This window comes from Cygnus olor, chromosome 2 (assembly GCF_009769625.2).
Source record: "Cygnus olor isolate bCygOlo1 chromosome 2, bCygOlo1.pri.v2, whole genome shotgun sequence".
NCBI lineage: Eukaryota > Metazoa > Chordata > Aves > Anseriformes > Anatidae > Cygnus > Cygnus olor.
Window position 1 is genome coordinate 31,996,128 of NC_049170.1, and position 12,371 is coordinate 32,008,498.

Here is a 12,371-nt window from a genome sequence, read left to right on the forward strand (position 1 = left end):
ACAAGAGAATTAGTTGAAGTAATCACTTGAAGAGATCCACTGTGGAATAGGCAGAAGTAATTTGGGTGCCAAGATGGATTTCCTCATTATTATAAGGAAGGAGGTGCTTCTGAAACTAATGACACTGAATTGAAATACAGTCAAGATTATCCTGCCAAACTCTTATTAAATTAGTTTGAGAGGGTGCAGGATGGTCACTTATGGGAGACATGCCAAAGCAAGTAAACTTCAGGTTTACTGACATATCAAAGAATGGTTGCAGACAACATTTAGGTGTGTGATATGGATTCCTCTTTTGGTATAATCAATGACTTGTCTCAACACTGATGTGTTTTGTCAACACCTGGTCAGCAATAACATTCATTAGGGGACCTGAGCAGCTGAGGGAGGGAGAGCATCTCTTTGAAGCATAGGCACGGAGATATTTATTCTTCAGTGGCAAACACTTTGACACAGCAAAAACTCTTTGCTGAATGTTCCTAGTCCAGGGCTATTTCAACAGTTAGAGCAGACGTTCTGGTAAGTCACTTCCATTTTGTGTGCCAGAAGAAAGGCATAAAATTTTTCAAAGTAATTAGTCCTCAGTTTACTTGCCATGATATGAGGTGAATGATTTTAGTAGGTAAGCAGAAATGTTAAAATATTTTTTTTTTACTCAGTTTGGTGTCTGACAAGGAGAACAAAACAGTGTAGAATGGTCAGAAATAAAAATGTTTTTCTTGCTGATAGGAGGAAAAAAAAAACAGTTTTACAAAGAGGACATCACAGACTGAAAGTTATATCTTGTTTAGAGAGAGAATTTCCTTCCAAGTATTTGTAGTAAGAGCCAAAGAAAGAAAATCTAGATTTAAGAAGAATTAAAATTTCCTCTAATAGCTTAACAAGTAAAATTATCCCTACACCTATAAGGAATTTGGTCCTATTTATTAAAGAGTTTTAAATCTACATCACCTAGTCCCTTAATAAATGTATGAATAACCAAGCTGTAGACTGGTATTAAAGAGCATTCGCTCAATCTCTCATCAATTTTCTTCACTTCATATTAAAACTTGAAGTAATAATCACAGATTGGAAATCTGTTTTCCCATTTCCCAAGGTGATGGACTTAATTAGTATGCTGATAAGTCATTTTTCTGTGATTTAATAAATATTTAGATGACTTGTACAAAGCAAAACACCTCCTATAGAAGAGCACAGCCTGTATCAGGATACTTTAGAGAAGATCACTAGAGCATTCTTCTGAGTGCAGATTGTCCATTTTGCATGTGCAATGTTAAAATATTTTTGAGTTGAAAACTGTTTAGGATCTAACTCACCCATTTTCTGTTCTCTGACTTTTGGCTGTTATTCAAAAGACTGCTTAAACTCCATAAGAATACAAAATGAACCTCAACCAAACTGAAAATAGAAGAAAAATTTGGAGAAATATCAGTGGGGAAAAAAATACAGTAAGATGTTTGAAACCATTTGATCAATGACCCTTTAAACAGTCAGACTAAAATCAGAAATAAAAATTAAAAAGTTCTACTTAGAAAATGCTTTTCTTGGAGGGGAGGGGGGGAAGTAACATTACAAAACTATTTACTTTTACTTTTTATTTCCTTTAGAAGACATAGGGTTTTTTCCTTTTTTTTTTTTTTTTTTTTTTGTAAATAAAAAGCACTATCAAAAGGTATTAAAGTTTTCCTGTTCATGCAGAAAAAAAGAATTCTTAACTCTACTGAAGTGAATGGCAAAACTGTTTGTAACCATTGTAGTACAGGAATGTCATCCGTGCTTTTCAGAAGGAACATTTCCACCCTGATCAGGCCATTAAACACTATAAGTAGTTATAGCAAAAGAGGCAAAAATAATACAGACTAAAAAATAGAGCAGATTGAAAGAAGTTTAATGAGGAGATCCTGATAGATTGTGCCAGTTTTACTTCTAATTCAAAATTGTCTCTAGTGTAAATCTGAAGCTGACATGTATGGAGTAATAATGATTAGGAGAAAATAGAGAGCAAATGCCCTTCTAATTTCGTTCTCATTTTGTATTTTTATGAGTCAACTGGCTCTCAGAGAAATTAGGCAGTGGGAGAGATTTAAGAGAAGTTATCTGAATGACAGCGGTTTCCCAGATTAAAGAGGAAAATCCATTTTGTTTACAAAAGCTCAGCTGTTTCACAGTGGCAGAATGTATCTGCAAGAAGAAGCACCTATGGTGAATATAGTTAGGAGACAGAAGCTCTGTAACTGAAAAAGCCTCCCCTCTAAACGGATAAGGCATACAGGAGATCTCTTTCCTCTGCTGGTAATGGGCACAGACAGCACTGCAGAGCAGAGTTGCACCCTCCTCATGCTAGTGACAGCAGTGATGCTGCTGCTAAAGATGAGATTTCTTTGGATTTACCCAGTATCCAAAAAGCAAATAGGAAGGGACAGCATCAATGAGTTTTTTTAAGAACACAGCAACACTGAAGAGGCTGTCAGGGAAGATAGAAAGCAGGAGGCGGAGGGGGGGGGGGGTACAGGCTGTACTGAAGACTAAAGTTGATGTCTTGAATTCCTGCAGTCAGGGACAAAACATCCCCTGCCACCTTTGGGGCAGGATCTTACCCTCAATGTGCAAAACAAAAGGGAATGAACTCACATTGTGCTGACTGCAGAGCCCAGCCAGGCTGCTCACAACAGCTGCTCATATCAAAAACTGCTCTCCTAAGATATTTTCATTTCTGAGAGGCATAGCATGTTTACCCCAGTTCTATTTCTTAAAAAAGAGCGAATTCAACTTACTACAGGAAGCAAATCATTTTCACATCAGAAAGAATTTCATCAAGAAATCACTATCCTCAGTAAACCTTATATGACAGTTTAAAAGCAAATCTTCGTATTGCCTGCTGATAACAATGTAAATGAAACTTAGGAACCATGAAAAAGAAGTGTCTTAAATTATAGGGAGCTTGATAATGACAGCATGTTAACTTGTGACAGAAGTTACTTCTCCCTAAGCTGAGAGATTTAAAATAAATTTCAGAGCACAGCACCAGTATGTCAGTCCTGGTATATCAAGGAAGTTACTATGGAAAACCTCCCTACACACCCAGGGGCCAATATGGGTGAGGGTCTTCCTATGATCTAGTACAATTAAATAACGTATCTGTAGCCAGCCTTTGTCAGAATGCACATATCAATCATCCAATTTTATTGAGTAACTGGAGTAACTTTATCACTGAAATAAAACTTGTGACACGGTGTTTAGGAACACCAGCAACCCAGAAAAGAGTTAGCTTGGATGAAAAGCTTACATCCTAGTTTCCAAAAGCTAAAATCCACCCCAGCTTCTCCCATTGCTGCTCATTTTCCTCTGCTGAAAAGTGACAGTGATTGATGTCTTCTCCCACCCAAAGTATGCCGCGGTTATTGCTCCTTATGGTTAGAATTAAGCTAACAGCCCAGCTCAAACACTCACCCATTTAGATGAAGTATTTATTAGCCACGAATCCCTCTGTTCTTACACCACCTCAAAGTTCTCGTGTACGTCACTGTGAAAAACAAAGGGAAGGACTCTGGCGTTCAGTCGGAGAACTCCAGCACCAAACTCTCTAATAAGGCAAGCAGGCATGGAACGACTCAGAAGGCCCAGATGTTTAAACCATATAAAGCTGAAAAAGAAAATAAAGAGCAGCTGAATTACAAAGGAGGGAAGGATACAATGTTTGTCTATGGTTAAACTACTGTAAACTTTGAAATCTGTATTATGGAATCCATTATAAAACCCATAATTCTGATTTAAAAGTAATAGTCATAAGATTCTTACTTTGCCATTATTTATGGAATAATAAGAAGGTATGTTACTAGAATCCCACAAAGTAAATTGATGGATTTCATTAAAATTGTCCTGATAAAGAGTCAAATCAAAAGAAAAAGGAAGTAATTATTTTTATTTGATGCCAATTTATTTTCATGGAGCACTTTGTGCCATAGAAACCTAGGAAGATGAAAAGAGAGGGAAAACTTTTCCTTTTCCTCCATAGCATAAGTGGAGATTTTTAACGGCATTTGAGGGGCGGAAGTGACCTACTTCCAGTTGCTTCTATATTAAGAATTCGGCTACATATTCAATACTTGCCTGAAGAATCAAAGCAGCATACAAATTCGGATCAGGATTGATATGTCAACACTTTGGCTAAATAGAAAATTTGTTGCAAAGAATGCGCTGGAAAAATGAGTACTTGAAACTCTGCCCCAGTAGGGTCCTTCAGGGACATACCTCAGATGTTTGCCTTGCCTCCCACCCTGCTCCCCCCTGCTCTCACTTCCTCTCTCCTCTCTGATGCCTGTCACAGAGAAGCAAAAATCACAGGAGAATTATGTGCTTGTGCTCCTCTTTTGAGTCGTCCCTTCACTCCAATGGCCCATAAACCAGGTCTGCCCAAAGTGGAAACAGGACTGCTGTGGGCACCGTGCTTCTCACAGGGATCCCACTCCCCACTGGACTACAGGAGCCCCCAAGGCTCCAGAACTGCGCCTGCCAGAGTGGTTTCTCACATGACAGAGCTCTTCTACGAAGGCTACCATGAGCAGATCAAAGAGGCTATCCTATATTATGGATTCCATTTAAAAAAAAAAAAAAAAAAAAAGGAAAGAGAATTTGGTTTGGGTTGGAAGGAACCATAAAGTTGGAACTACCTGTTTCCAACCCCCCTGCCATGCACAGGGACACCTTTACACCAGATCTGGTTGCCCAAAGCCCCATCCAACCTGGCCTTGAACACTTCCAGGGAGGAGGCAGCCACAGTTTCCTTGGGCATCACCAGCTGAAGGAGTCCTGAGGCCTGGGGGGACTTTGTTTCCTCACTGGGTAACCAGCACTGCGCCAGTGCAGTGCTTGCAGTGGTAAGGCTGCTCTCCTCTCCCTGTTCTCCAAGAACATTATGTGGTGGTTTATCCTCCTGGTATCATGAGACAGAGGGTATGTCATGTAGCATCACTTCTGGGACTGTGCCCATCCCATGCAGAGTGCAGATGAGAAATAAATGAATCATCCAGCATTTGCATATGATTATCTCATTGCATAGAAACACAGGTAGGACACAGGCCCTCCTGAACTGTTAACTTTAGTCTTGTGTTATAATTAAGGGCATTAACCACATTACAGTCTGTATTTATGGTACAAAGAGGGGGTTCTGCCCCCAAACTCCATCTCTCTAGTTTCCATCTCAATGACCACTTCCCCCCTACTGGTTCTGTGCTGTCACTTACCTGCATCTTAAGTAATGTTTCTTCTGTGCTTCAGTTGGCTTCCCCAAGCATGCCAGTGCTTTTCCACTTCCAGCCTATGCTCACCACCTCTGAAGTTGAACAACCAGAGCTGGGTGCAGCCTTCCAGGTGAGTGCTCAGACAGCCTCAGGTCAGAGGTGCTAAAGCTCTTCTGGCTTCACAAGAAACACCTCTCCTGTTTTATTCTAGGCCATACTTACATTTTACAATGACTGCATAGCTGCATTCCATTAGTCTACTTTCATATCTTGAGCTTCCTTCCATTCACTTGTTGCCTACTAATGCACTTCTGGCTTATTGTTCCTATATCCAAGCCTTAGCATTTCATTTTAGTATCCACATCTCTTTCAGACAGCTGGAGACCTCACACTCATCCACCTTTGTGGCACTGCTTTCCAATCTTTACCCATATAAGCAATATTTTCCAAAACTGACACCCATTCATTTCATAATAGCTAATGTATTGTGTTGAGACCCACAGCCCAATGGAAGCTGAAGTCTGCAAACAAACAAAATTCACTGAATACCTGAAAAAATAAATGTTTTTGTTTGCAGCTTTTCTTTGTGAAATTGCATCTAGTGGTGTGCACGTGCTTCTCACATGTGTGCCTGTGTGACCAGAATATTAGCATCAAAAGTGTGGGCTTTAAAACTGCTTGGTCATTTTGATGATTTCACACTCACAACTATTAAGCTAGTGGTCTGAGAAGCTGAATTTACTTTGGGATGAAATGTTCTCAGACAGATTGTAAACTCAAATTATGGAGAAACTTTGATGCTCCCATTTCTTGTTCTCATTCTAATGTTTTATACTGTTGATATGGATTTATTAGGACTTAAATAATAACTGCAAGAAAAGAAAAGAAAAAAAAAAAAAGAAAGAAAGAGCCATGAATTCCTTTTCACGTTTATTTTTAAATCTACAGGATTTTTGACCAACACTGCCTTACAGTGACACCTTCTGGAAAAGAGGAGAGAGAAGAGCTGCTCAGTAGAGGAACAGAGTGGGGGAGACCGGGCATTGAGACAGCTTTGGAGTCCTAATTCCTGGCAGGCTTCTGATGTTTAAACACCTGTACAGAGCAGTGTTAGAACCACCCTATGGTTTCAGCTCTTTTTATAGCACATGGCTTCGTGGCTTATGGCTTCAGCACTCTTTAAGAAAAAGAATCTACCACAAAACAATTATCCTGTCTATATTCATGTTCTCCATAAAAGAATACTCAAATATAGGGTGGCAGTAGTATCACATGTTGCTTAGAGTCTCACAGAAGTAAAAGTAAGCAAGCAAATACGAAAAAAATACATTTTTAATGGATAAAATATTCTTCCCTTTCAAATCCTTACTCAGAATATTGCTCTATTTTGAAAGGGGCATGTGTTAATACTAAAATTCTTTAACATAGAATAATAATTTAAGGATATGTACACTTCTATCTAGGTTTGGCAAGCAAAACAGGAAAAAAAAATTCAAAGTTCCTTAGAAGAGTATAGCAGAAGATATAAAAATACATTTTCCATTTCTGGACTGCACTTCAGCTGCTGACAATCTACTGTCATGGCACAGCTCCCAGTTTCATCTGATGCTCCCTCAGTGTTAACTCAGAAAGAAGTTACGCCAGCAGCAACAGTAGTTTCTTAGGCCACTCGCAATACACTGTTGCAAGAGTGGCTCTGTTGTGTCTGGCTAGATTCACAAACAAGAACGCTTTGAGGTTGGTTGCTATTGAAGAAAATAAAAGTTTTAAAAGTAAGCTGGGATCTTTACAAGATCCTGGGATAGTGGCATCCTTTTGTTAGCAGCGATACTCTAAAGAATAGCTTCTGTCAGAATGGCATAGGGGCAAAGATGGTATATTATAAGAAGCTGAAATCTAACTGAAAGCAGAGTCCTGGGCCCCCCAACGAATACGGCACTGTGATGTTCCACATTCTCAGATGTGAACATCACAAATGTTCACTCCAAAATGTCTCAGCATTCGTAACCATGCTGTCACTGGTGACCCCAGTGCCATGAGTCTACATGCATTTGTATAACAGTGCTGGCTGTAAATTTCCAGCTTATTAGTTAGTATACGTAAGCATGAAATCAGCACAGCCATACTGATTTAAACCAGATGAGGGGCTGACCTTTAGTTTGGACACAGAATAATGTGGGACAGAAAATTGTATTATATGGAAAAGAGCCATTACAACTATCAAAACAAACTTTCATCAGGTGACCTCAGCTAAATTTGTAGCATCTGAACACTATGCCCAAACCCACCAAGCTGACCGGCACTCACTCAGCCCAGAACACAGCACATCGAGTGTTGTGCCCCTGAGAGATGGGGCAGCCTGGCAGTACAGTGTGACAAACCCTGACTTGCTCCATCACCTAGGCAAATAGTCTGTGCCCAGATGTACGCCACAAAGACATCCCAGACTTCTGGTCTCCAGAGCCATTCAGGCTGCACAGTTGGCCCATCCAGTCTTACCCAATGAGGAGCCAGCACAAGCCTAAAACTTGCATTCAGTCTCAAGAAACTGAAAATCACCCCAGTGCTACCAGCAAGAGAGGACTTCCATCCCCAAGAGTCTGCTAATTTCAAATGGAGATCTTCCCAGTTGGTCTGCTTAGCCCAATTACTCATTTATTTCCAAAAGTTCCCATTATCCTCTGTGTTTTGGTAGTTTGTGTTTCTGGTTCCACCTGAGAGAGGACTCCAGGTACCTAAAATAAATTCTACTTACCTTACAAAAAGGAGTAGAGAAAACTGCTATGCAGACACACATTCCAGAAGACAAGAAGACAAAAATCTGTAAAGCAATAAAAAAGATCTCATATAACCAGGGTTGACCACAGGGTCTAAAAATCAAGAAATTTCCAGACTTCTTATTTCCAGCCATCAGAACTCATTTAGCTCAGTCTTCCAGCCTTGCCCAGAAGGTGAGGTGCTCAGGTGACAGACCAGAAGCTGGGGAGTCCAAAATACCAGGTACTGTAGGATTTGCAGTAAAACAAAGAGTTTGCAACCTTTGTTTTATATCTATACAAATGTAATCTGACAGTTACTCACTGTAACTCACCGGAGCAAAAAAGGGGAAGAGGGAAAAGTAGCAGGAATGATCTGAGACCAGGGAAAAGACTAGCACAGTGATTTAAGTAAAAGGGGCTTAGGGCTGGAATGCAAACAGATTGCTATCTTAGAATTAGATTTTCTTTAAAAAAATAAAAAATAAAATAAAATAAAATAAAATAAGATAAATAAAATAATGATAATCAGATTTGTCACAATAAGCTCAAACCATTTTTTGAGGACTTGCTATAGCTGCCCTCACCGAGACTCTAGAAACACCACCTCACTAGAAATGCTGGAGAAACTGTAAGAAAAGACTTTTGTAAAGATCAGCCTAAGACAGTGAATATGAGTGTTTCTTTTTTCCTTGAGATCAGCTGAAAATTAAACAAAAACTATTCAAGATGCAAGGGATATATGCAGTTTTCACCGATAACTCTGAGAGTCACATGGCTATAACAAGAAATCATTTTGACTGAGATCTAACCTACTGGTCTTAAAACCACAAAATTAAAGAGAGAGGGAGGCAGAACCATGGAGAGTAGCAGAGAGCATGTGTATTTGCAAAAGGGCACAATATGCTGGCTGGTATCGCTCGGAAAAGGACAGTAAGCTTTCTGTACTGTATATATAGTTACTATATACTGCCCCTCGTAAAATATTTAGATGCAAGTTTCTTTCCCATTCAAGTAGTAATCTTCAGGAAGGATTCTTTTACTGTAGTAGCAATCTATATTAATTTACTACAACAATAACAGAAGTCAGTTTGCCAGTCGGTGTTTTGCTTTTACTATAAAGCTTGAAATGGAAACTGTGGCCTTGATGAAAACTGTAAAATTCCAGTAAATGGGATTAGTCATCCTTTTGTGTGCCCCAGTTCCACATATCAAATAACAAGCAGTGACACCCTCAGCTACCAAGTGGAAGCAAACATACTTCAAAAAGGAATAAAAAGCCACAGAGGGGGTGAGTAACATTTGACATTTTCATGTCCGGAATTTCTGTAAATGTCTCTCTCCCAGAGGAGAAATATCTTCCAAAATATTTAGTCCATTGTAGTATTTCTCTTTGATAGAGCACTGTGAAATCCAAAGGGGGGAAATACTTAATGAGAATGTCCTAATATTTAACTCTTTGCAACCTGTAACAATATAAGGCATTTCAAATCAGTATTATTATAGCCAATGGCAAAGGTGAGTGGATTTTGATCTAACAGATTCCTGACAGCTGTGGAGAACTTCACTACATGTTCTCTCCCCATTCAATAGTTTTAATTTAATTTAATTAAATCCTTTTTAATTTTTTAATTTTAATTTAATCCTCAAGAGAAGAATTCCATCAAACAAGAAGCTATTGATCATACAAATATTGTATGCTTAATCCCTTTGCTAACGACAGTATGAATTGCATCAGCCTTCAGAAAGGATTAATATTTCCTTGTTAGAGCTCAGTGTCCCCAGTGGAAACCTTAAATATTTGCATTCTGCACACCTTGGTCACACAGCATATTAAGCCAAATCTCGATGCATTCCATTGCTTGTGCAATCCAAAACAAGGCAACTGGTTTGAAAAGGTTGCATATATGTTTCTGAATTGTCAGTTGTTATTGAGGAAAGCACCTAACTTTCATAAGATTTCAGCATTCTGAATGGAGCTTAGACAGATTACCAATGCAAACTTGCTGCCAAGCATGCTTGCCTAACAGGGTTTAATTACTATGATATTCTGTGAAATTACATGACAATAAAATCACATTTTAAAAATATAATTGCAAATTTCACAGCTTGGCTAAAAACAAAATCAACTGTAGCAAAACTAAATCCTTGCAAGTGCTTAGCACTTCTGTTATTCTGACTGCATGCCATGCATCAGAAGAAAAAAATCCCAATATAATACATTACTAACATCGGTTAAATCCTCACGAAGACTACAGGTAACTCTACAATGTCGGAATCACCCAAAGTCATTTCTCTCCATCTTCCAAGAAAGCCATGCTCCACAGCAATCCCACACTTCTTCCTGATGAACAGGGGTCTGCCTCCAGAAATTCAGCCCTGGATGCCTTCCCATATCTCTTCTGTGATGACAGGATATGGCAGCAGAGCATTAATGCTAAAACTGTACATCCACTCATACTTCCAAATACCTGTATTTGTGAATAGCCATGGTAAAAACACCCTCCCCAGGTGAGTCTTTCCAGCTCCCATGGCAGCTGGATTGTGGGATCATACCAGGAATTTCACTGCCGCCTTTGCGTTGCTAGTGCAGAGAGCACAAATCAAGTAGGACTTAGGGGACCCTGTTGTCACCATTTGGAAATCAGCACTTGTCATCACCTTCCTAAAATCAGACCCCTTAAGATTTGTTTCCATCCCAACAAATTAGGATGTGAAGAGCCAGAAAGTGTGGAAAACAAACCTATCTGGAAAGGAAATTGTGTGTCTGAGTTTAAAAAATCATTAGCATTAAAATTTCCACTTTACCTGATACTTCCTGATATGTCTTGAGGTAACAGTGATGTTTGCTGTCTTGAGATGTCTCTTGAAGACTATGATCACACATTGGAAACAGGCAGACAGTGACCTTGCCTTTTTGTTACCTGCTGCCGTAATGGGCTGCCACAGAGCCGAACCCTGCAGGGCTGGCTTTGACCTGGGACAAATGTGCTGAGTGTGCCTAGTGCTGCTACCTGGCAGTGCCGTGAGATAAAAGGAAGAAGTCACTATCCTTATTACTCATTTCTTCACCAATTTAGTACTATTGGTACTACTGCAACCACCCCCATTATTGGGTTTTAGTACTGAATGTTTGGAGCTAGTCCCTGGAGCAGGCCACAGAGAGGAAGAACATAAATGAGGAGGGATGCTGTGTCACTGACCATTCATTCTCCCTGAGCCAAAACCACCTCTTCTCCTCTCAGAAAGGCATCATGCTGTTGCTGCTGAGGTAGCCACAAACCGCACCACATTCCTGTTGGGAAGTATGAAATTTTACCTTGCCTTTTAAGACAAAAAGGAGAATCCATACCACCTAACCGAGCATATTTTACTGTTTGTTTTTTACAAATTTACGCTGTACACTTGATCTTTCTGAAGCTGAACGAAGAAAACTAAGGCACCCTTCACTGCATTCACTCACAGGCCATGCCAGGCAATGACCGTGGATAAAAGGACAGCTGACACGGGCTGGCCAAGGTAGCTGATAGCACAGAGGAGAAGGCTGAGATCTCCAGGCTTACAGCAGGGAGGGCAGAGGCAGCACACACACGCTGCACAAAGCCCAGCAAACCCGAGCAGGCCTGCAGGAAAGCTGGCAGCGATGCCAGCAGAGCAGCCCCCACCCCTTCAAAGTCCTCCTTTTATGCTACAGCTGGCTGCCAACTGTTCAGCGGCTGCAGGGAGGAGGAGGAGGAACAGGGAAACTTTACAATTGAACAGCGTATAGCTTTGTACAAATAAGTTCAGAAAGAAATGCAGAGAGGAAGAAAATACATTAACCACATTGCCCTCCTCCCTATTTTATAAGGAAATAAAAGAACTGCAGGAAAATGACATGGTCACTTACAAACATGAGGTTCCTACACCAGCTGAAAGACAACAGAACGGTACAGATCAAGCCATTTGCTAGCTGGGGCAGGGACTGCAATTTAACTGTCCTACAAATATCCAGAGGAGTCTCTTTGAAGTCTACAAAATACAAATAAACAAAGCCCAGAAACTCTGGTATTTAAAGAAAGCAAAGACATACAAACAGATGATTCAGGACACCTGACTCAGGGCACAGTTATGAAGCTGAGCAAGACCCATCAGTAGTGCTCTATGCCCATAGCATCTGCTGAGGAGATGTATCACCCATTAAGCTAAATTAAGATGCACGCAGGAGGGGTGGCTTCTGGGAAGAAATTTCCAGTAAAGCCACACTAGCATGAACAGCACAGATCACGTAGTCTGACACAGAGCAGACCTACCACAGAATAAAAATCAGTATCAGAGCTTCCCATTCCCCAGGCTGCCTCCTAAAGGAGCCCAATAGGTATGGTGCAGGAAAGAA

General features: G+C 40.2%; 1 long non-coding RNA gene across 5 annotated transcripts in view; it reads right to left on the minus strand.

The window, feature by feature from the left end:
* The window catches only part of LOC121066111, a 33,672-nt gene extending 21,657 nt beyond the window's left edge, over positions 1-12,015 (minus strand). The window contains exons 1-4 of one of the 5 annotated variants that reach the window (XR_005817519.1): positions 11,886-12,015; positions 7,996-8,061; positions 5,244-5,417; positions 3,451-3,643 (exon numbers count right to left, since the gene is read on the minus strand). This is a non-coding gene — a long non-coding RNA (uncharacterized LOC121066111). Of the gene's footprint in view, positions 1-3,450; positions 3,644-5,243; positions 5,418-7,995; positions 8,062-10,226; positions 10,298-10,804; positions 11,183-11,885 lie in introns of those variants that run through there. The other 4 variants (XR_005817516.1, XR_005817518.1, XR_005817517.1 and 1 more) reach the window with 4 other exon arrangements.
* Positions 12,016-12,371: the final 356 nt, after the last annotated feature.